This window comes from Haliotis rufescens, unplaced genomic scaffold (genome assembly GCF_023055435.1).
Source record: "Haliotis rufescens isolate VD_foot unplaced genomic scaffold, xgHalRufe1.0.p SCAF_127, whole genome shotgun sequence".
In the NCBI taxonomy this organism is placed as follows: Eukaryota; Metazoa; Mollusca; class Gastropoda; order Lepetellida; family Haliotidae; genus Haliotis; species Haliotis rufescens.
In genome coordinates this window covers 372726-398459 of record NW_025963810.1, presented here as the reverse complement: position 1 = coordinate 398459, position 25734 = coordinate 372726, and the positions used below count along the sequence as shown (strand labels likewise).

The window sequence follows — 25734 nt, the reverse complement described above, 5'->3', positions numbered from 1 at the left end:
GTATTGTTTCCTACACATTCAATACGGTATCCATACCACGGGTAGCATGCAAAGTCATGGAGCTTTTTCTGAAACTAGTTCCACGATATTGTTGCGCCCCCGAAACTTAGAGACGGGGCCAAGCTTTCGTCTGTGTCCAGCGGCCAGCGCAGAAGTACCATCCAACACGACCTTGAACTTTCTTGAACCAGAAAATGGCGACCAGGAAGTGATTTTGGGAAGTGATCGTGATGGTTTGCTGTTTTATAAGCAAAATGTGAAATGTCATGGGATACCTTATCAGCCCGTGGATACATAAGGTAGTATCTTCATTATTTATACTTTTTAAAGATATTTTGAAAGTATAGAATAAGTTATAGACACGGATCTAGCAAGACTTGCATTCGACTGCACCAACAGGCACTGGCCGGGTCACAGGGTGCGGCCGAGGCAAGACATGCTCACTGGTGTCAATCCTCTCTCCTCTCAGGAATAATGGAGCAATGTTCGTTAATATATTATGACCGCTAATTGTGAATGGTCACGGTAAGTGTCTCCAGTGTGAATTGGATTGTTTTGACTTTTTCTCAGAAAAAACACAGGTAAGCTGAAACTCGGATGATCGCTCTAATATTGTCAGCCAGAAGTTTGTTCAAAAGATAAGCATGCTATTGTTAGCCATTACCCGTGTGTTATTTGTTCAGATAATTTAAATTTATTGATGTGGCCATTGACTTTAGTTTGGAAATACCAGGTTTTGACAGTAACCATGGTAACTTAAAATTGGCACAGAGACCATAATCTGTTTTATGGTCTCTGCTTGCTGGAGTGATATCTTATGATCTTCAAAAATGTTGTTTTAACAAAAAAGTAATAATAATCAACTGTGCACAGCAAGCAGTAACTGTGATATGATATGTAAAAGAACATTGTGATTGAGAGCTGTTAAATTCCTGCTTGTTGAATAATCAAGACATAAAAAATACACTTCTACTACTTGGAAAATCTTTTAAAAACATTTTCTCAGAAACCACAGACCTAGAACTTTTGCTATGATGTGTAATTATACAATGGGATTTATTTTTGACAAAAAATGTCAAGAAACCTTATTTTTTTATGCATTGATATTTTACCTAAATTAATTTTAATTTTTCAAATCTTCCCAGAAACTACAGTGATGATGAAGCTGCAGTGTTAGTGATATGGAGAAACACAAGGGGTCTCAAAGCTGTTCATGCCAGTAAAAAATAACAATACACTTAACTTTTTTATCGGGCTATGGCAAGGACCCCTTGATTTTTATGCTTAATTTCGGACCACGTTTACTTTAGAAACTGTGGTGCTGGTTGACATCAGTTATTATGACCTGACTGACGGTGTACCCTGTAGTGCAAGCTGATTTCCAATGTCCTCTCCCATATTAAACAGCGAAGGCCGACATGTTTGCAGTACAGTGTAGGTGCCCCCCTGGACATTTCACATCCATTCCTTTTCCTTTCAGCCAAGCACCAGTCCAGCAGAGCTTACTCTGGAATGATAAGCTGATGATGAACTTCTTGTCAGTTACTGTTTCGCAGGTGATGCTGATTGCTTGTGATGCATTCTGCCCTGACTTCTTCCTGCTTGTTATTGTCATTGAGTTATATCGGTCATCCATTAAAATATTCATCTCGCAAGGCTCAGTACCCTCTTGCGATTAACTTCCTTCACTAATTCTACTCCTGTGTATTCAGTTCAGTATCAGTCTTAGCCACCTTGTTAGAGGTCCTCTGCATACTGCTCCTACAAGGGGGTGGAATGTCTGTCTTCGCCATCAGTAATCTGGCTCTTGTGTTTCCAATAGGGGTGTCATGTACTGTAGACTCAAGGCAAGTCCTATGTTAGATGCTGCTGGGTTTGGTCGGGATTGCCTGTTTTGATTGCGTTGTACAACTTCATATCAGGTGCTATGAAGTCACACATAACACATTTCAATGTCATTTTCAAGCATGTATTTTCTTTCTCTGGCTATCTGCAGGTGAGGCTTGTCATAGTCAGTGGATGCTGAATGATGCGATCTCAGAGCTGTGTTCCTTGCCTCGGCCATCTTTTCATTGTCACATTCCCTCCACATCAGCTTTGCTTGACTCTTGTTTCAGGTCTTGCTTGCTGGCCGCAGTTTGACCCAACAGCCACACAGAGGGAGAGATGCAGTCACAGTGTGGCGGGGACAGACCAGTGCCATCCAACCTGGACATGGTGACCAGTGAGAAGTCTTCAGCACTCATCCTGGTGACAGTCCTGGGTATATGGGTCGGAGAGGCACTTTCTGATTCTTCAGATTGAAAGGTGAGACCTTTGATCCAGGCAGTGTGACCTTTGCTGAACTGTGACCTGATTCTCTTGCCACTGACTTTCATCGTGATTGTTTTATTAGAAACTCTCAAGATCTACACATGTCTTGTGCCAGCAGTCCAAATTGCAGTTGAGCTGTATACACAGTCTGATAATTTTGGGGTATCTCATACCACCCCACCTCACCTCACCCCACCTCACCTCACACCACACCACCTCATTTCACCCCACCCCACCTCACCCCACCAGACAATCCAGTGATTATGTATTCATGTTAAATTGCTAGCATGATCTCAGTGAGTTGACACCATAAAACTGCCATCAGTCTGGACTAGTGCAACCCCCCCTACACACACACACACTCTCACCTCTCCTCACCCCACCCCACCCCCACCCTACCTCACATCACCTCCCCCCTACCCATCCCACCAGACAATCCAGTGATTGACATTATGAGCAACGGTCATCACAAGTGAGACATGATGACATGCAATCAAGTCATCAAGACTGACCATCTGAATCTGTCGCTTCTGAGGACAAGACCCGTGAAGATTCTGGGGTAGAATAGGTCTTCAGCAACCCATGCTTGCCGTAAAAGGGGACTATGCTTGTCGTAAAAGGCGACTAACGGGATCAGGTGGTCAGGCTCGCTGACTTGGTTGATATATGTCACCTGTCCCAATTGCGTGGATCGATGCTCATGATATTAATCACTGGATTGTCTGGTTCAGATTCGATTATTTACAGACTGCGGTCATATAGCCAGAATATTGGTGAGTGGGGCGTTAAACAACCAACCAACCAACCTATCTGAGGACAAGCATGAGTTGCTGATCATGAAGCACTGGGCCGCCAGGGGCAAACTTAGGTTCATGTTTAATGTGGATGGTCTGGAAGTGAGATTCAGATTTAAGGATGGTTTGTGTAGCTTCAGGTTGAAGGCTTTCTCTGGAAATGGGTCAAGTGGTCAAATAGACTATGCATACTAGCCAGATATTGGTTTGCATAGCTTCAGGTTAAAGGGATTGTGTTTAGATTACAGGGTGTCTTCAGGGTGGTTTGTGATTTTTCTGGTTCAGTCATTCTCAGGAGATGAGTCAAATGGTCAAATCAACTGTGTCCAGTGTCCAGGGCTCACTTGCACAAAGCGATCTTAGTGCTAAGATGATCGAAACTCCCATACTTTGACTTAGGCTTACAACAGTCTTAGCGCTAAGATCGCTTTTTGCAAGTGGGCCCAGGGTGTCTTAAGGGTCTTTTGTGTTGTTTCTCTGGAATTGGTCAAGTGTATAGTAACCAGACACATCATAGCACGGGTAGGTGTCGATTACAAGGTGTCTTACAAGGTGTCTTAAGGATGGATGTGTGCAGTTTCTGGCTAAGGTTATTCTCTGGACATGAATGAAGTGTTCAAATAGACTCTGTTCTTAGAGCATACTGAGTGAGTGAGTATGGTTTTCCGCCGCTTTTAGCAATTTTCCAGAAATATCTCGGCGGGGGACACCAGAAACGAACCCGGGTCTTCGGTGTGATGAGCTGGGCTACCAACCGGCCCAAGAGCAGATACATCGTAACATGAGTAGATTTAGATTACAGGGAGTCTTAAGGGTGCTTTGGGGTGTTTCTGGTTAAAGTCATTCTCTGGACATGGGTAAAGTGGTCCAATAGACTACGTTCTGTGACCAGATACATCACAGCATGGGTAGATTTAGATTACAGGGTGTCTTAAGGGTGCTTTGTGCTGTTTCTCCCTAAGGCATTCTCTGGACATGGGTAAAGTGATCCAATAGACTGTGTTCTGTGACCAGATACATGACAGCATGGGTAGATTTACATGACAGGGTGTCTTAAGGGTGGTCTGTGGTGTTTCTGGTTAAACTCATTCTCTGGACATGGGTAAAGTGGCCCAATAGACTGTGTTCTGTGACCAGATACATGACAGCATGGGTAGATTTAGATTACAGGGTGTCTTAAGTGTGCTTTGTGGTGTTTCTGGTTAAACTCATTCTCTGGACATGGGTAAAGTGGTCCAATAGACTGTGTTCTGTGACCAGATACATGACAGCATTGGTAGATTTAGATTACAGGGTGTCTTAAGGGTGCTTTGTGGTGTTTCTGGTTAGGGTGCTTTGTGCTGTTTCTCCTTAAGACATTCTCTGGACATTGGTAAAGTGGTCCAATAGACTATGTTCTGTGACCAGATACATGACAGCATGGGTAGATTTAGATTACAGGGTGTCTTTAGGGTGCTTTGTGCTGTTTCTCCTTAAGACATTCTCTGGACATGGGTAAAGTGGTCCAATAGACTATGTTCTGTGACCAGATACATAACAGCATAGGTAGATTTAGATTACAGGGTGCTTTGTGGCGTTTCTGGTTAAACTCATTCTCTGGACGTGGGTAAAGTGGTCCACTGGACTGTTTTTAGGTCACCGGGCCCGAAGTACCAAGGTGAGCTTTTGCCATACCGTGGCGTCTGTCGTCCGTCCATCGTCCGTCGTCCTTACGTCAACAGTTTTTTCAAATGACTCAATTCTTCTTCTGAACCACTAATTGGAAATTAATGAAGTTTGACTCGAAGCATCCCTAGGTGGTGGGGGTTCAAAATTGTAGAAATGGTGGGGTTGATCCCTCAAGGGGCTAAGGGGCGGGGCCAAATAGGGGTAATTAGGCTATGTTGCTTTAAGCAACTTCTTCTCTTGAACTAAGAGATAGATATCAACCGTATTTGGTTGGAAGTATTTTCCGGTGGTGAGGATTCAAAATTCTACAAATGGTGGGTCTGACCCCCGAAAAGGGCTGAGGTGCGGGGCTTAAAAGGGCAATATTGCTTTAAATGAATTTTTCTGTGGAACTAAGAGGTAGACATCAACCATATTTGGCTGGAACTATTCTCAGGTGATGGGAATTCACAGTTGTACAATGGCAGGGCTGACCCCCCCCCCCCCCCCCCCCCAGGGGCTGAGAGGCGGGGCCAAAAGGAGTGCTTAACTTGGACACAGTTAAGATCCCCACCGTATGACCATATGTACAATTGCTGAGTACAAGGAGAGGAATGCACTTATGCTACCAGGACTGGCCCTTCTGTTCATCTGTCCGGCACTCCCAAAGGCGTTAGAACCTTGACCATAACATGCAAACCGATGTTATCTCCACCCTACACTACACAGATAAATGTATACATATGTTTGTTATAAAGAGAATAATACATTTATGCCAACATGATTTGCCTTGGGGTCCAGCCTTGCGTCTTGAAACCTGGATCATAACATGGAAACGGTTCAGATCGTTATGCTACATTTGTATCTAGGGCCTCTGGTTTAGTGACGTGAGGTGAAATGGGGCTAACGTTGTGTTCAAGATTGCTGCACTTACATTGCGACGAGCATGCACGTACATTGCAACGTGCGTTGGTGCATGCACACTTCTAGTCTGAACTTATGCCGATTTGCTCAAGTAAGCCCACTAAAATAAACGGGTATCTCTTCAGCTCCATGAGTAACAGATTGAATGATTTCATTCTCTGATTTCTTCAAATCACGGTTTGGTTTCTTTGGATTCCGTTACAGGATATCAGAGCCCTCAGCCTGCACGGACAAGTTTGTTCTTTTGTTTAGCCTTACAGCTGGGCTGCCATGTCCTGTACATGCAGACATGGAGAAGGATTTGTACAGTGCATCATTAATAAATTATAATAGGTTATTAAATAGGCAAATGATGTGTTTTACAGAAGAGAAAAGACATTAAGGATTTATACATACTGCAACGAGCAGGTCAAATAATTATAGTCCATCTACACAGCGCTTTATCCATGCATGAGCTCACTGCAACAAACAGGTCAAATAATTATAGTCCATCTACACAGCGCTATATCCATGCATGAGCTCAAAGATGACGATGTCGTATTACTACCCTGATCATCGGATACACTCCACCCAACATAAAGAAGCAGACAAACTCCTATTGCCCCCATGACCAGAACACGAGATGTACAGTAAAGCAGTGTGCATGTAAAGGGAAGTAACTGATCATCGGATACACTCCACCCGACATAAAGAAGCAGACAAATTCCTATTGCCCCCATGACCAGAACACGAGATGTACAGTAAAGCAGTGTGCATTTAAAGGGAAGTAACTGCGTGCTATATTGGATCGCATTGTTTTTAAATATTAGGATCTTTAAGTTTTCCTTTTTGAAAATGGAAATAAAAGCGAAACGTGTGGCAGAATTTATGATGATGCCGGCGGTGCCTGAGAACCAAGGATATCATTTGTTTGGCCTTAGTATAATATTCCCTAGAAAATATCTGCATTCTTAGCGGCCATGATGGGCCTGGGTATGGGCAGATGAATGTCATGTCTGTTTGACATGTTAATGTCATGCACCAGTGTCACCTCAGTTTTGACCCATGAAGATCGGGGTAGAGTTGCCTTCAGCAACCCATGCATGTCACAAGAGGAGACTGAGGGGATTGGGTGGTCAGGCTCGCTGACTTGGTTGATGTATGTCATTGTATCACAGTTGCGTAAATTGATGCTCATGATGTCAATCACTGGATTGTCTTGTGCAGATTCGATTGCTTACAGACCGCCGCCATATATCAAACAACACTTCAGTTTCACACAGTCTGCCCCCTTGCCATGCCTGCACGCGGCATGTAAAAATATCCGGCATGGTCCACAGTGGCTGACATTGTCAATATCATTATCAATTCTATAAACACCTGACATGCGCCATTGATTATCTGTGTAACACGATTCACTTGAAAAAATCTTGAAACTGTCCAAATTACAAATGTGTAAATGTGTGTGTCTTTTGATCTTGTGTTTGTAAACTATATGGATAGTTACATTTGGATTTCTATCAGCGTTATAACTACCGGTAGCCCGTCTGGTCAGGCTCAGTGACTTGGTTGGTTGCATGTCCTGGAATCTCCTTTAAGTGTATCGATGCTCATGGTGTCGACCACTGGATTGTCTGATCCAGACTTGATTATTTACAGACACCGTCATAATTATAGCTGGAATATTGGAATAGTGTGGCGACAACACCCATACAAACCTGAAATAGCTATAAAAAAATAACTTTCGGTGTATGTCTACAAGAACACTCACCATCGAATGTGTTAAATATTTACTTTTCTTTACAGACAAATTTGTTTATTATTTGTGAGTCTTATGTCACTGAGAATAGATTGTGTTAATCTAGTCATCAAGGATGTTGAACGTTTGTGCAGTCAGGACATGCTGTATTATATCCTGACACCCTGAGGGGATTCGGGGTTACAACTGATCCCATCAACAAGGGTAGATCAACTCAGTGGCCAGGTTGACAGCCTGTCGTACCATATAGCGTCAGTCATACTGTATTGTATCCTGACACCCTGAGGGGATTCGGGGTTACAATTGATCCCATCAACAAGGGTAGATCAACTCAGTGACCAGGTTGACAGCCTGTCTTACCATATAGCGTCGGTCATACTGTATTGTATCCTGACACCCTGAGGGGATTCGGGTTACAACTGATCCCATCAACAAGGGTAGATCAACTCAGTGGCCAGGTTGACAGCCTGTCGTACCATATAGCGTCGGTCATACTGTATTATATCCTGACACCCTGAGGGGATTCGGGGTTACAACTGATCCCATCAACAAGGGTAGATCAACTCAGTGGCCAGGTTGACAGCCTGTCGTACCATATAGCATCGGTCATACTGTATTATATCCTGACACCCTGAGGGGATTCGGGGTTACAACTGATCCCATCAACAAGGGTAGATCAACTCAGTGGCCAGGTTGACAGCCTGTCGTACCATATAGCGTCGGTCATACTGTATTGTATCCTGACACCCTGAGGGGATTCGGGGTTACAACTGATCCCATCAACAAGGGTAGATCAACTCAGTGGCCAGGTTGACAGCCTGTCGTACCATATAGCGTCGGTCATACTGTATTGTATCCTGACACCCTGAGGGGATTCGGGGTTACTACTGATCCCATCAACAAGGGTAGATCAACTCAGTGGCCAGGTTGACAGCCTGTCGTACCATATAGCGTCGGTCATACTGTATTATATCCTGACACCCTGAGGGGATTCGGGGTTACAAATTGATCCCATCAACAAGGGTAGATCAACTCAGTGGCCAGGTTGACAGCCTGTCGTACCATATAGCGTCGGTCATACTGTATTATATCCTGACACCCTGAGGGGATTCGGGGTTACAACTGATCCCATCAACAAGGGTAGATCAACTCAGTGGCCAGGTTGACAGCCTGTCGTACCATATAGCATCGGTCATACTGTATTATATCCTGACACCCTGAGGGGATTCGGGTTACAACTGATCCCATCAACAAGGGTAGATCAACTCAGTGGCCAGGTTGACAGCCTGTCGTACCATATAGCGTCGGTCATACTGTATTATATCCTGACACCCTGAGGGGATTCGGGTTACAACTGATCCCATCAACAAGGGTAGATCAACTCAGTGGCCAGGTTGACAGCCTGTCGTACCATATAGCATCGGTCATACTGTATTGTATCCTGACACCTTGAGGGGATTCGGGGTTACAAATGATCCCATCAACAAGGGTAGATCAACTCAGTGGCCAGGTTGACAGCCTGTCGTACCACACAGCATGAGTCGTTACTCGTAATATCAATCACTGGATTGTCTGGTCCAGATGTGATTATTTACAGACTATTGGAATATTGCTGAGTGTAGCCTGTCGTACCCACACAGCATGGGTCGTTAATCGTAATATCAATCACTGGATTGTCTGGTCCAGATGTGATTATTTACAGACTATTCGAATTTTGCCTAGTGTAGCCTGTCGTACCCACACAGCTTGGGTCGTTACTCATAATATCAATCACTGGATTGTCTGGTCCAGATGTGATTATTTACAGACTATTCGAATTTTGCCTAGTGTAGCCTGTCGTACCCACAGAGCGTGGGTCGTTACTCGTAATTTCAATCACTGGATTGTCTGGTCCAGATGTGATTATTTTCAGACCATTTGAATTTTGCCTAGTGTAGCCTGTCGTACCCACAGAGCGTGGGTCATTACTCGTAATTTCAATCACTGGATTGTCTGGTCCAGATGTGATTATTTACAGACTATTGGAATATTGCTGAGTGAAGCCTGTCGTACCTACAGAGCGTGGGTCATTACTCGTAATATCAGTCACTGGATTGTCTGGTCCAGATGTGATTATTTACAGACTATTGGAATATTGCTGATTTGGCCTGTCGTACCCACAGAGCGTGGGTCATTACTCGTAATATCAATCACTGGATTGTCTGGTCCAGATGTGATTATTTACAGACTATTGGAATATTGCTGAGTTTGGCCTGTCGTACCCACAGAGCGTGGGTCATTACTCGTAATATCAATCACTGGATTGTCTGGTCCAGATGTGATTATTTACAGACTATTGGAATATTGCTGAGTTTGGCCTGTCGTACCCACAGAGCGTGGGTCATTACTCGTAATATCAATCACTGGATTGTCTGGTCCAGATGTGATTATTTACAGACTATTGGAATATTGCTGAGTTTGGCCTGTCGTACCCACAGAGCGTGGGTCATTACTCGTAATATCAATCACTGGATTGTCTGGTCTAGATGTGATTATTTGCAGACTATTGGAATATTGCCGAGTGTAGCTTGTTGTACCCACACAGCATGGGTCTTTACTCATTATATCAATCACTGGATTGTCTGGTCCAATTGTGATTATTTACAGACTTTTGGAATATTGCCTCTTGAGATGGGTCAAGTGGTCAAATAGACTGAATACTGACCAGATACATCATAGCATTGTTAGATTTAGATTACAGGGTGTCTTCAGGGTGATTTGTGTTGTTTTTGGTTAAGATCTACCTCTTGAGATGGGTCAAGTGGTCAAATAGACTGAATACTGACCAGATACATAGTGACATGGGTAGATTTATATTACAGGGTGACTTAGGGGTGTTTTGTGTTGTTTCTGGTTAAGGTCCTCCTCTTGAGATGGGTCAAGTGGTCAAATAGACTGTATACTGACCAGATACATCACAACATGGGTAGATTGAGATTACAGGGTGTCTTCAGGGTGGTTTGTATTGTTTCTGGTTAAGGTCCTCCTCTTGAGATGGGTCAAGTGGTCAAATAGACTGTATACTGACCAGATACATCATAGCATGGGTAGATTTAGATTACAGGGTGTCTTAAGGGGTGTTTGTATTGTTTCTGGTTAAAGTCCTCCTCTTGAGATGGGTCAAGTGGTCAAATAGACTATGTATACTGACCAGATACATCATAGCATTGTTAGATTTTGATTACAGGGTGTCTTCAGGGTGATTTGTATTGTTTTTGGTTAAGATCCACCTCTTGAGATGGGTCAAGTGGTCAAATAGACTGTATACTGACCAGATACATCATAGCATTGTTAGATTTAGATTACAGGGTGTCTTAAGGGGTGTTTGTATTGTTTCTGGTTAAAGTCCTCCTCTTGAGATGGGTCAAGTGGTCAAATAGACTATGTATACTGACCAGATACATCATAACATTGTTAGATTTAGATTACAGGGTGTCTTCAGGGTGATTTGTATTGTTTTTGGTTAAGATCCACCTCTTGAGATGGGTCAAGTGGTCAAATAGACTGTATACTGACCAGATACATCATAGCATGGGTAGATTGAGATTACAGGGTGTCTTCAGGGTGGTTTGTATTGTTTCTGGTTAAGGTCCTCCTCTTGAGATGGGTCAAGTGGTCAAATAGACTGTATACTGACCAGATACATCATAGCATGGGTAGATTTAGATTACAGGGTGTCTTCAGGGTGTTTTGTATTGTTTCTGGTTAAGATCTACCTCTTGAGATGGGTCAAGTGGTCAAATAGACTGTATACTGACCAGATACATCATAGCATGGGTAGATTTAGATTACAGGGTGTCTTCAGGGTGTTTTGTGTTTTTTCTGGTTAAGGTCCTCCTCTTGAGATGGGTCAAGTGGTCAAATAGACTGTATACTGACCAGATACATCACAGCATGGGTAGATTTAGATTACAGGATGTCTTCAGGGTGGTTTGTGTTGTTTCTGGTTAAAGTCCTCCTCTTGAGATGGGTCAAGTGGTCAAATAGACTGAATACTGACCAGATACATCATACCAATTGTAGATTTAGATTACAGGGTGTCTTCAGGTTGTTTTGTGTTGTTTCTGGTTAAAGTCCTCCTCTTGAGATGGGTCAAGTGGTTAAATAGACTGTGTACTGACCAGATACATCATAGCAATTGTAGATTTAGATTACAGGATGTCTTCAGGGTGTTTTGTGTTGTTTCTTGTTAAGATCCACCTCTTGAGATGGGTCAAGTGGTCAAATAGACTGTATACTGACCAGATACATCATAGCAATTGTAGATTTAGATTACAGGATGTCTTCAGGGTGTTTTGTGTTGTTTCTGGTTAAAGTTCTCCTCTTGAGATGGGACAAGTGGTCAAATAGACTGAATACTGACCAGATACATAGTGACATGGTTAGATTTATATTACAGGGTGTCTTAAGGGTGGGTTGTGTTGTTTTTGGTTAAGATCTACCTCTTGAGATGGGTCAAGTGGTCAAATAGACTGTATACTGACCAGATACATCATAGCATTGTTAGATTTAGATTACAGGGTGTCTTCAGGGTGATTTGTATTGTTTCTGGTTAAGATCTACCTCATGAGATGGGTCAAGTGGTCAAATAGACTGTATACTGATCAGATACATCATAGCACAGGTAGATTTAGATTACAGAATGTCTTAAGGGTGTTTTGTATTGTTTTTGGTTAAGATCTACCTCATGAGATGGGTCAAGTGGTCAAATAGACTGTATACTGATCAGATACATCATAGCACAGGTAGATTTAGATTACAGGGTGTCTTCAGGGTGTTTTGTGTTGTTTCTGGTTAAAGTCCTCCTCTTGAGATGGGTCAAGTGGTCAAATAGACTGTATACTGACCAGATACATCATAGCATTGTTAGATTTAGATTACAGGGTGTCTTCAGGGTGGTTTGTGTTGTTTTTGGTTAAGATCTACCTCTTGAGATGGGTCAAGTGGTCAAATAGACTGTATACTGACCAGATACATCATAGCATGGGTAGATATAGATTACAGGGTGTCTTAAGGTTCTACTACACCAAATCAGAACCCGTTTGGACAGTGCGGTTTTCGTAGGGAGCCTTCAGTGTAGATCGAGAGATATCTGCAGCCTGTGAATGGAGGATATTCTGTAAGATTTTTATGTCTTTCAAATGTACATCCATCCAGTTATTAAAACTGACCATGTTTTTCTATATTTAGTACTGTCTTTTTCAACATGATGACCTATGCTGAATATGACCACAGCTATTTTCAAGCAGGTGACATTTGGTGCGAAACTGCAGGTGGTGTGTTTACAGGTAATAGCTGTTGAATGCTTAGTTATTTAAAAAAAAAATATAACGTTACTATAGAAGTCTATGGGAAAACATTTGGCTGTGTGTAATCTGTAGAGTGAGTGCACATTTCAGTAATTCATACATTACATGCTTTCCTGTTTATATTTCACCATGGATACACCATGGAGGCAAATTTAAAAATAATGACAGTGAAGTTGGGGACATTTTGGGTTGAATGGAGCATTTGGATGGCCTGGAAATGAATTTTGCTTTGTATTGTGGTCGAACTCAGCACGAACCCCCCAGGGTACCTCTGTCCATCAAGCCCTCCTCCTGCCTTCTGAATTTGTTGAAACTGATAAATTTGACAACAGATTAGGATAAAGTCACCACTGCCACAACAATTTCTGCCTTGTGTCAATCGCTTGCCGGTCAAGTTACGCGATGCCGTTATTTTGAATGTGAAGCATGTACACTGCTGACAGCAGAATATGTCACAAATCCCCTTATTTATAGTAAACAATGTAGTATACCAATATATCTTTCTGTTAGGTGCTTTTTTGTGAATGAATGATTCTATTTTTCTATTAAGTGTCTTAAAACAGACTTATTTTTCACTCATATGACTTTCAAATAATTATTTTGTCCCCTCAAGAACTGACTCCTGGCTGTTATATCCAAACTGGTTTGCCATTTGATATTGTCTGAACACTTTTTTCAGCTTTTAGCATGCCTGATGTTGACTGGGGAGGTATATGTGCACTCATGCAGAAGAAGTAGGAGTTTCGACATCGAATTTGGCATTTGGAGAAGCTGATCAGAAGTCCGGTGTTGGCAGTGTGTGATTGACAACCCTTGTTTTGCCTCGCTGCGCTCTATTACCTTGTAGAAGTTGTGGAACTTGGACATGTAGGTACAATAAAGTACATTTAAGAACCCCAGTCCACTTGAGGCCCCTCTGTTGCTCACTATCAAGTGCCATAATAAGATCACCCTCATGCACTAGACATTTCTGACAGTGCTCCCTTAATGCCCCACTGTGCATTTTCTTTAGTTTGCAAACATGAAGTAAGGGCTATACACCAGTCCCAGAACCTGCTTAGATGAAAATAATATCCACTGGCTCTTTTGGAATGTAACATTATGGTTCTGAAATCATCTGTAAAGAATGTGATAGTGTTCGACAATACTAAATTATCTCCCCTGTTTAGTAAAATGCATTGTATCTTTCATTCCCCTATAAACCCATAAATTATTAGAGAGAAACTCTATTTTAAGCTGGTATTACATGACACTGTTAATTGTGAATAAAAAGAATTACATTTATGTCAGGATAAGCTGTCCATTTTCAAAATTATATGGAATTTTAACTTTGTTTCATTGAAACTGGCAAATAACTGAAATTAGCAAGTTTAGCCACCTTGAAACATTAAACAGTAAGTATGTTTGATGTCCTGTGAGTATTTTAAAGTCTTAACTAAATAAATCAATAGAGTTAAGTGTAATTTCCTTCCATGTTGTGGTTTCAAAGAGCTTTCTGCTACTTGAGGGTCCATTTCCCTTTCTCGGCTTTAATAGGCAGTATGGTTCACTGGTCAGCTTTTGAGATTGCTGGCAACAATGCACCCCTTTACTTCCTATTTTCTGGTAAAGTTCATTATCCAGCCTTACATATATGATGACTTTAAAGCTGCTAAATGTGTCCCTTGCTTATTGTTGGCCTGAATTCCATGCTCTCTGTCCAATTTTGAGATTTTTTTCTGATTCCTTTCCATGTGTACTTATGTCACCAGCCTATATCATAGGTGATTATACTTTTGATTTTTGAAGTAAATGAAAGCACAAACATTTGTGATAGCCCCTCCATAGATGATTTACCAAATGCTGACAGCCATTTGAGTGTTTAATTATATAAACAATGGATGGTGTAAGTTCGAGCAATCTCAAACAATATCAATCGCATCAGGTCATGAGTGTCAAAACCATATTCCATGAATGTAGCAGACTCTGCTATGTTCTGATGATGTCAGCAAAGGAAGGCAAACAACAGACCACTACTCAATTTTAAATATGTATTCTTACTGGTTTTGAGGTTTAAAGATTTGTTCAATTTTTTTAGTTGAAAAAAAAAATTAGGGTGATATGATCTATGCAGCCTCAATCATTTATAGAATTGACCCTTGACCCCCTTCTTTTATGAAATATGAATTAACTCCCATGGTCAGTGCATGAAGGTAGAAACTTCTTTATTAATACAGAAATACCTTTTGTAAAACATTGATGAAGTGAACATCATTAAACTCTCACAACTCTTTCTGTGCATCAAAACTATGTATTCCGGTGCCATATAGACATGCTGGATTGGAACAAGTAGTGAACTTTAATCCAATTTCCATTTTTTTTCTGAGAAGCTACATATATATACAATACATAAATCACAGATTTGACAAGTGCAATTGTATTCTGATTTGTCTACAGGTTCTACTACACCAAATCAGAACCAGTTTGGACAGTGCGGTTTTCGTAGTGAGCCTTCAGTGCAGATCGAGAGATATCTGCAGGCTGTGAATGGAGGATATTCTGTAAGATTTTTATGTCTTTCAAATGTACATCAATCCAGGTATTAAAACTGACCATGTTTTTCTAAATTTAGTACTGTCTTTTTCAACATGATGACTTATGCTGAATATGACCACAGCTATTTTCAAGTAGGTGACATTTGGTGCGAAACTGGGGGTGGTGTGTTTACAGGTAATAGCTGTTGAATGCTTAGTTATTTTTAAAAAAAATATAACGTTACTATAGAAGTCTATTGGAAAACATTTGGTTGTGTGTAACCTTAAGGGTGTTTTGTGTTGTTTCTGGCTAAAGTCCTCCTCTTGAGATGGGTCTAGTGGTCAAATAGACTATGTATACTGACCAGATACATCATAGCAAGGTGAGATTTAGATAACAGTTTCTCCTCTTGAAATGGGTCAAGTTGTCAAATAGACTGTATACTGACCAGACCCATGAAGATTCCGAGGTAGAATAGGTCTTCAGCAACCTATGCTTGCCGTAAAAGGCGACTAACGGGATCACTTGGTCAGGCTCGACGACTTGGTTGATACATGTCATCGATCCCAATTGCCTGGATCGATGCTCATGATATCAATCACTGAATTGTCTGGTCCAGACTCGATTATTTACACACCGCCGTCATATAGCTGGAATATTGCTGAGTGCGGCGTTAAACAACAATCCAACCAACTGACCAGATACATCAGGGCATGGGTAGATTTAGATTACAGGGTGTGTAACAGGGTGTTCGATGTAGCTTCAGGTTCACAGCATTGTCTGGACATGGGCCAAGTGGTCAAATAAATTGTGTACGATGACCAGATATATCACAGCATGGGTAGATTTCGATTACAGGGTGTCTTAAGGGTGGGTTGTGTTGTTTCTGGTTAAAGTCCTCCTCTTGATATGGGTCAAGTGGTCAAATAGACTATTTATACTGACCAGATCCATAATGACATGGGTAGATTTTGATAACAGGGTGTCTTCAGGGTGCTTTGTGGTGTCTCTGGTTAAAATCCTCCTCTTGATATGGGTCAAGTGGTCAAATAGACTGTGTATACTGACCAGATACATAATGACATTGTTAGATTTAGATTACAGGGTGTCTTCAGGGTGCTTTGTGGTGTCTCTGGTTAAAATCCTCCTCTTGAGATGGGTCAAGTGGTCAAATAGACTGTGTATACTGACCAGATACATCATAGCATGGGTAGATTTAGATTACAGGGTGTCTTCAGGGTGTTTTGTATTGTTTCTGGTTAAAGTCCTCCTGTTGAGATGGGTCAAGTGGTCAAATAGACTGTATACTGACCAGATACATCATAGCATGGGTAGATTTAGATTACAGGGTGTCTTCAGGGTGCTTTGTGGTGTCTCTGGTTAAAATCCTCCTCTTGAGATCGGTCAAGTGGTCAAATAGACTGTGTATACTGACCAGATACATAATGACATTGTTAGATTTAGATTACAGGGTGTCTTCAGGGTGCTTTGTGGTGTCTCTGGTTAAAATCCTCCTCTTGAGATGGGTCAAGTGGTCAAATAGACTGTATACTGACCAGATACATCATAGCATTTCTAGATTTAGATTACTGGGTGTCTTCAGGGTGTTTTGGATTGTTTCTGGTTAAAGTCCTCTTCTTGAGATGGGTCAAGTGGTCAAATAGACTGTATACTGACCAGATACATCATAGCATGGGTAGATTTAGATTATGGGGTGTCTTCAGGGTGTTTTGTGTTGTTTCTGGTTAAGATCCACCTCTTGAGATGGGTCAAGTGGTCAAATAGACTGTGTATACTGACCAGATACATCATGGCATGGGTAGATTTAGATTACAGGGTGTCTTCAGGGTGTTTTGTGTTGTTTCTGGTTAAAGTCCTCCTCTTGAAATGGGTCAAGTGGTCAAATAGACTGTGTATACTGACCAGATACATCATAGCATGGGTAGATTTAGATTACAGGGTGTCTTCAGGGTGTTTTGTGTTGTTTCTGGTTAAAGTCCTCCTCTTGAGATGGGTCAAGTGGTCAAATAGACTATGTATACTGACAAGATACATCATAGCATGGGTAGTTTAGATTACAGGGTGTCTTTAGGGTGTTTTGTGTTTTGTTTTTGGTTAAAGTCGTCCTCTGGTTGATATGTCTGTGAGTACGAAGAATGCTGCCTCAAAGTCATCGCAGGTTTGCCATGTTTGAGCTGAGGAGTTTGCTCCAATTATTCATATAAATGGAGTTGTCATGTAGCTGGAATATCTGCGACTGTGACAAACAAACAACTGTAGACAAAGGGGAGGTAATTTGCAACATTTGGTGGATGAGTAAGCTCCCTTTGGTCTGCTGTCCTGAGGAGGATATTTGAAGTTTTTGTCTTGACCCTGACCATTATTTTATATTTGTTGGATCACAGATTGTCAAAGTCAGACGTCTGAGTTGGGAACAGCCAGGATCAGCTGCACATTGGCCTCATGAAATAATTTCAACTGGAGAATATTAAAATGCCCCGCACATTGTCCAAGTGGAATCTGGCTATGGTCCTGTGTGCCCAATGAAGGCACTCTATAAGCCTGTGTATAAAGCAACTCTCCTGCAGGCGTCCAAGACTCCCTGGCAACAGTGACTACACTCACTCACTCACTCACTCACTCACTCACTCACTCACTCACTCTTCTGTGATCAGATACATCATATTATGGGTAGATATAGATTACAGGGTGCCTTAAGGGTGGCTTTGTGGTGTTTATAGTTAAAGTCATTCTCTGGACATGGATCAAGTGGTCAAATAGACTCTGTTCTGTGATCAGATACATCATGTCACGGTTAGATATAGATTTTAGGTTGTCTTAAGGGTGGTTTGTGGTGTTTATAGTTAAAGTCATTCTTTGGACATGGATCAAGTGGTCAAATAGACTCTGTTCTGTGATCAGATACATCATGTCATGGGTAGATATAGATTTTAGGTTGTCTTAAGGGTGGTTTGTGGTGTTTATAGTTAAAGTCAGTCTCTGGACATGGATAAAGTGGTCAAATAGACTCTGTTCTGTGATCAGATACATCATAGCAGAGGTAGATATAGATTACAGGTTGTCTTAAGGGTGGTTTGTGGTGTTTCTTGTTAAAGTCAGTCTCTGGACATGGATCAAGTAGTCAAATAGACTGTTTTTTAGTGATGTGAGGTGAAAGGGGGTGCAAGATTATTGCACTTATATAGCAACATGCATGGATGTTTGTGTGTGGCTACTTGTACTAGACTGAACTTATGCCAATTTTATTGTGGTATCCCACTGAGATACCATTTCACACTTTAACATGAATACACAACTCAGACACAGTATACTGACTCCAAGAGGACCCGTCCTTGTTTTAGCCCCTTATTGCCTAGCACCAGGCAGGTTAACAACAAGTACCATTCTTTAATGTCCTTGGTATGACACAGTTACATATCAAATCCCCGGCCTTTCGCCCTTCGGGCAGACGCTCTATCCACCAAACCACGGAGGCGGTTCTGTTGTTTAGTGGTCAGGTACATCATAGCATGAGTAGATTTAGATTACAGGGTGTCTTAAGGGTGGTTTGTGGTGTTTATAGTTAAAGTCATATAGTTTCGCCCTTCGGGCAGACGGTCTATCCACCAGCCCACGGAGGCGGTTCTGTTGTTTAGTGGTCAGATACATCATAGCATGAGTAGATTTAGATTACAGGGTGTCTTAAGGGTGGTTTGTGGTGTTTATAGTTAAAGTCATATAGTTTCGCCCTTCGGGCAGACGCTCTATCCACCAAACCACGGAGGCGGTTCTGTTGTTTAGTGGTCAGATACATCATAGCATGAGTAGACTTAGATTACAGGGTGTCTTAACTCTTTCAACACTGTAGGCCAGTAGACCAGCCAAGATGTCATGACTCCCCAGACACCATACGGTGGTCTACCGGCCGGCGTGTATAAAAGTAAACAACAACATAAAAGTATACATCCTATACTCGCGTTAACAAGTCATGTGACTACCGGAAACAAGAGTTGGTATAATGGGGTGTTTATTTAGAAAGTTTCTTTAGATAGCTGAATTTTCTGAACGTAAACTTTGTGTTGTGATTTGACTTTGAACATACGTGTGTAATGGCTGCAAGTCATGATTCATATAGCGATGAGATGTCAGACAATGATTTTATTGAATTCGTGGTGGATTTTGATTTGCTTGAACTAAATCCTGAGGGCGAACGGGAAATTTGCAAACTGTTTCACGATGATGACGACAATGGTTTCGAAGGCTTCATGGAATATTTTCCTCCAGGATTTTCTGTATGAGTTTGGAACAAGGACTAAGATTGTGGGCGTGACCGCGAGGAATTTGTGAGTGAACCTGGATTGTCTGGTCCAGACTCGATTATTTACAGACCGCCGTCATATAGCTGGAATATTGCTGAGTGCAGCGTTAAACACCAAACAAACAAAATAAATATATATATGTGTGTTGGTTGATGCATGTCATCGTATTCTAAATGCTTGGATCAATGCTCTTGATGTCAATCACTGGACCGTCTTGTCGATGATTTACAGATCACTGTCATATAGCTGGAATATTGCTGTTTGTAGCATCAACAAACGAACAAACAATCCAAACAGTTCAACTCAACCTGATCTCAAATACAAAATCGTAGAACCAAACAAGTCATCAAAGTGTTGTTATTATTTTTTCAAGTTTCATGTTAGGTGAAGAATAGTCAAAGGGAGATAATCCACACTTTCAACACCTGTCAGTCCACCTCCTACTGTCACCTGTGCCATCTGGTGTTTGAAAACATATTAGTTCGCTGTCTGTGTATGATATTGGATAGTTAAGTGATTTATTTCAGCCTTTTGTATTTTTTCCTCTCTTTTTTTCACTTGTCTCGCTAACCAAAGTTAACGAGATGATATTTTTGGGGTGTTGCTGCTGCAAAATATGAACTTTTATTATTCTAGGTTCAAATATAACATTCATATAACTCAAAAGCATTCATATTTCAACGATTCAACAAGAAAAACTGTTAAAATCCTTTGTTATATTTTCAGGTGAAGAACACTGCCACATCCAAGGGAGATAATCCACTTTCAACACACCTGCCAATCAAGCTCCTTCAGTAACCTATGCTGTCTAGTGATGTAAATATAATTAGATCCTATTGTCTTTGTATGCTACATGATAACATTCTAATTTGTTTCAACCTTTTGTGTTATTTCTCACATTTACTTACCTTGGCTAACCAGCTTACCTGGCCTAACGAGTATACCTCAAGTAGGCAGCAGCAGCAGCAGCCATTACACACCTGTTCTGTTGTTCCATTGAAAAAAATAACACAACAAGGTTAAATAGCAATCATGTTACCGAAATAAAACCTGTATTATTTGACAAATATTTTATTTATTGTTTCAGGCAGAGACCATATAATAGAGGGACGGCCCTCCCCAACAGTTTATCATAAACCATCAGCGCTACGGTCTGGCATGTAACTGATACACCCCGACACCCTGCTGTTAACCTCCCTGTATCGCTGCAGATGCGCAATAGATGCGCAGACATTCACGACTGACCATTCTGGTAACCACGTAAACAATATTACATAATATCCGGGGTAAGAGTTAATTCCCTTATCCGCGATTTCTCCAACTACGACCAGCGACAATCCAATAAAAGGACGTCTCTTAGCGGATTACAAAGATTTTTTTATGATATCTCTCATAAGCACATGTCAGTTGGCTGCAAATTATTTGCTGAACATGTGTGTCTTCCGGGACATTTATTTCAATTTACATCCGCCACAGCCATGGACGACTTCATTCACTGGGACGATTTCGTCTTGGACCTAGATATGCCACTTGAAGAATTCCCTCTCTTCGACCAGGGGTTGGTTTCGGATGACTCTTGGTCTAAATAGAATGACAGTGATGTTACCGCTACCAAGCCGTTGGTAAAAACCTCCTTAAAAGATTCACTCAAAGAAAAAGGTAGGAAATGAAAATATGACGTCTGTCCACAAGCGTAAGTTTTCGAGGGCATGTGAAGAAAAAGCCGTTCTGATATCAAAAGTATTTTATAACGTATTCTATTTGTTTCAAAAATCAGTTAAAATATCTCATTTTATGCTGTAATTGTTAACTATTATAAATAAACAAATATACCAAATCTACTACGAACGCCACAGAAAACTACGATCCGGTAAATTGCACAGGAACTCAGGAAGTGTAAATAAAACTCATCCAGAAGCAGGGAAGACACTTGTAACATATCACCATATTCCCGATGTTCACAAAATATATCTCCATATTAACTTCATATCTAATAATAAGTCCAGACTAGATTTACTTGCAAAAATGCATGATCACCGACTGGTGTAAATGCTTTACTATTAGCCAGAAAAAAAATGGCGCCATATTAATGTTTTTATTTCATGTAAACTCGCTACTATTTTATAATGCTAATAGTTCCAATGAATTAGAAATACACATTAAACTACGAGCGATGTTAAATGAATTTTCGATGTGTCCGACAATGGGCTTCGAAAGAATCAAAAGTTATTGGTTAATGCCAGTTTGGGGCTAGCAGTGATAATGGGGTTTGCTGGAGCGAGGTAAGTTTTTTTTCAAAGGGAGGCTACTGTTAAATTCCAAATATTCCGATATTACCCGATTAGATTGATATTTCAGCATGCAAATAATTAGGTATTTCAGGTATAACACTATAGCTTCAACGAGCATGGTACCAGATATGTACTAGTATATCGTAAACTGTAGTAACGTTTGTTGTTTTCAAAATTCTTTCATCATAGTTTTCTATATCTGATCAATGAAAAACAAACTTTAAACTCTAACCTGGAACAAAACATGCAACTACACATGTATTACTATTAAAACAAAACAAAACATCACAAACTCTGACATATGTAAATGTATTTTTCCATCTATATATTTTACTGAATAACACCTTCGACCTTGTTGTCTGGAACTTCTCTCCCGACGACTGCCGATATAATCCTTCTTCTTTCTTTGCATTTACAAAGCAAATGATAATTTTATTATACAAATATTTCATGTAACGGATTTTTATTTTTGTATGATGTTTTCATTGTTGTGTAAATACACAAAGTAAGTAGTACCTTCATCATATTTACATTATTATGATTGGGTTTAGGCCAATATCATTTTGCTCATAATCAATATTTACACGGCATAAAAAAAATAATCGATTAAATGTAGTCATGATTTATACAGACAAAACCTACAGAAGATAACAAATATGTAGTATCGTAGTATGTAGTATATGCTCGATATGTGATTAGGCCTAACTGAAACAAAGTTAAACTTACGAAGAAATGGTGAAAGCAATGGTAAAAAAAATACGCGTTTTACAAAAACAATTCTAATATCATACAATATAAGTCACTTTGTAGAATGTTTCACAGGATATATGCGGATGATAATCACAGACAAAATGCATGTTATGTCGTCTGCTATATGGTAATTTAACTTAAAATATGTGACGTAAAATATGGCCTTGCGCCAAAAATCATACCAAAAAAACTACCGATCGTATCTAAATAACGTTGGTACCAAGCCATGGGGGAAATTGTGATGAATGTAAAACTACTAAATTCAGGACCGATAATAGGAACACATTCGTCTGAAAGCATGCGAAAATTAAGAGTTGTGGTGTAATTATTTCGGGGAAAATTCAGATTTAGTCCCATTTCTGGAGTCAAAATCTGAAATTTCGGATCCGCCCTAAATTTGTTAATGGCACTAAGCCAATTTTTAACATATCTCCTTTTTATACACCTAGGTAACCAAGGACTTTCATTGCGAATTAGAGGCCGTTATTGAAAATCAAAATCTGCACTTTTGCCGATTTTACATGTGCGCCATTTTGTTCTCTCGGACAAAGACAAAGCGTGATCACAGTCATCAAATACAGTGACAACGACATGCTTTAGGGCACCAACACATCTCAGTTGTGATGTTAACAATGTTAAGAAATATATGAGTGTAATTATGTATTGTGAAATATATCTTTTGCATGGGAAAAAAAGGCAACAACGATGACTGCAGTGAACGCGTTTCTGCTCGCTTCCGGACAGGCTGCGCAGTACAAGCCGTAGCACTGATGGTTTCGCGCATAGGCTAGAGGGCCATCCCTCTGTTATATGGTCTCTGTTTCAGGTGAAGCACCTCCACATCTCCATATCAGTTCTCAGCTGTGCAACGCCTGGGTCACCTTCTTTCCTCCATCTTCCTGAGGCAAGGGAATTAACTGACTATAAAAGTCCTGTTTCCACCCTTACCGAACTACGCTGGAATTTCATGGCTCGATCCTAGCGCCACCAGTGGCAATCACAGGTTATGGCCCTTCTACGTCCCTCCAACTGACCGGTCTGTTTCCACCCTTACCGAACTACGCTGGAATTTCATCACTCGATCCTAGCGCCACCACTGGCAGTTCTGTGTTATGGCCCTTCTATGTCCCTCTAACTGACCGGTCAGTTTCCACCTCCCTCTCGTATCACTTCCATTTGCTTCAAACAATATGGCGGCGCTTAGTCAAGATGATCTGATCTATAATCAAGACCTATATTGTAATAAAATGGGTCTTACACCCAGTTGACAGTACACATGCTTTGGAAATCCTGCAGTCGAACGAAAGCTGCACGATGGAATCCATGTTGTTTATGAACCGGATGTCTAGTTTCTTACGCGATTTTCACTGGACTATGTAAAGACTCATTATTCCAGCCACAATGTAACTCCAGACTTCGAGCCTAGTTATGCAAGGGTGGAAACTGGACTTTTATAGTCAGCTAACTCCCTTGCCTCGGGAAGATGACTTTCCTCCTGCTGCCGGAAGGTCAGAAGACACTATTTATTCACTGTTATCACATTTTCTGTTACAGTCAATCTATTTATAGCTTCCTAATCTGTTACGTTGTCTGTTTTTTACTGATTGTTCACCTGTGATTTCCTTTAATTAAAGAATGGTAGAAATTAAAACATTTTTTTCATGAATTTTCAAGTACTACACAATCTGGGCATTGCAGTGATAGGTAGCTTGTTGGTATTGCCACAAACATAAATATACCAGAACAGTTTAAAGAAACAGGAATACTTCTCTTCAACAAGTCTCTGGGAACTTGGTGTGCAGGCGTTCAATGGTTGTGGGAACTTGATGTACCAAGGGAAATAACTCTGGTTGGCTTATGTTGAAAGAGTTAAGGGTGTTTGTTCTGTGTCTGGTTAAAGGTTCTACGACACTAAATCAGAATCAGTTGGGCCTGAGCCTTTCGTGGCCTGAGTATGTCTTGGCCTGAGCCTTTTGTGGCCTGAGCCTTTTGTGGCCTGAGCCTTTCGTGGCCTGAGTACGTCTTGCGAATTGTTTTACAATGATGGAGTTTGAATAATTCCAGCTTTTTCTTTGCATGGCAGTCGTTACTTACTGGGATTTCTTGTATGTCTTAGCTTTAGGTTCTTAATTATGGCTTTTGGTAATCTCACCATCTATGTTTCCTTTCACCCTGACAGCACACCCAAGCCCTAGTCGAAGTTTCCATATTGACTTTGCCGGACTCTTGCAGTTGACACGATGGACAGCACTGTGGGCTCTACCATGGAAGTTACGAGCAAAGGTTGTATTCCGAAGTTGTATCCCAAGGTTGTATCACGAGGTTGTATCCCGAAGTTGTATCACAAGGTTGTATCCCGAGGTTGTATCACGAGGTTGTATCCCGAAGTTGTATCCAGAGGTTGTATCACGAGGTTGTATCTCGAGGTTGTATCACGAGGTTGTATCCCGAGGTTGTATCCCGAAGTTGTATCCCGAGGTTGTATCACGAGGTTGTATCATGAGGTTGTATCCAGAGGTTGTATCCAGAGGTTGTATCCAGAGGTAATGACCGGCGCAATGCCTTGTTGGTTGCTTCACACTGTTGACTGTGGGGGTTGATTTGTGTCTTTTCAATCAGTTTAGGGCCGAGACGAAAGTCAGTGCATTTTCTCAAATTTTCAAAGTTACTTTCATTGTGACTAAGTTTGAAGTTTTTATCTAAATACTTACTGTGCAACAACAATTTTTGCTGCTTTCTGCGTTTTGTGTGATGCCCCATTTACATTTTGCATCATCATCACAAGTCTTTGAGAGAGATTTCTTCAGCCTTGGCAGGTCACGTGCATTTAGAATTTTTAATAAACTTTCTGTTGCTGGCCTGTATCAAGGCTGGCCTGTTTGATGCCGTGTATCAAGAAATGTTTGTGGGCAAACATCCATTTCACCTGCTTCATAAATTTCAGTGTGAGCTAGGTTTTGTGTTTAAAGCCAAAATTTGGTGGTCACTAGTCTGGATCTCAGTGACCGCCTCCGTGGTCTAGTGGTAGAGCGTCCGCCCGGAGAGCGGAAGGTCTGGGGTTTGATCCCCGGCCACGTCATACCAAAAGACGTTAAG

The 25734-nt window shown here is 41.1% G+C and overlaps 1 long non-coding RNA gene across 1 annotated transcript; it reads left to right on the top strand.

The window, feature by feature from the left end:
- LOC125371644 lies at nucleotides 1-25734 on the top strand. Its single transcript, XR_007220297.1, has 4 exons — nucleotides 1-299; nucleotides 2118-2307; nucleotides 20324-20413; nucleotides 24818-25734. It is a non-coding gene; the product is annotated as an uncharacterized LOC125371644 (long non-coding RNA).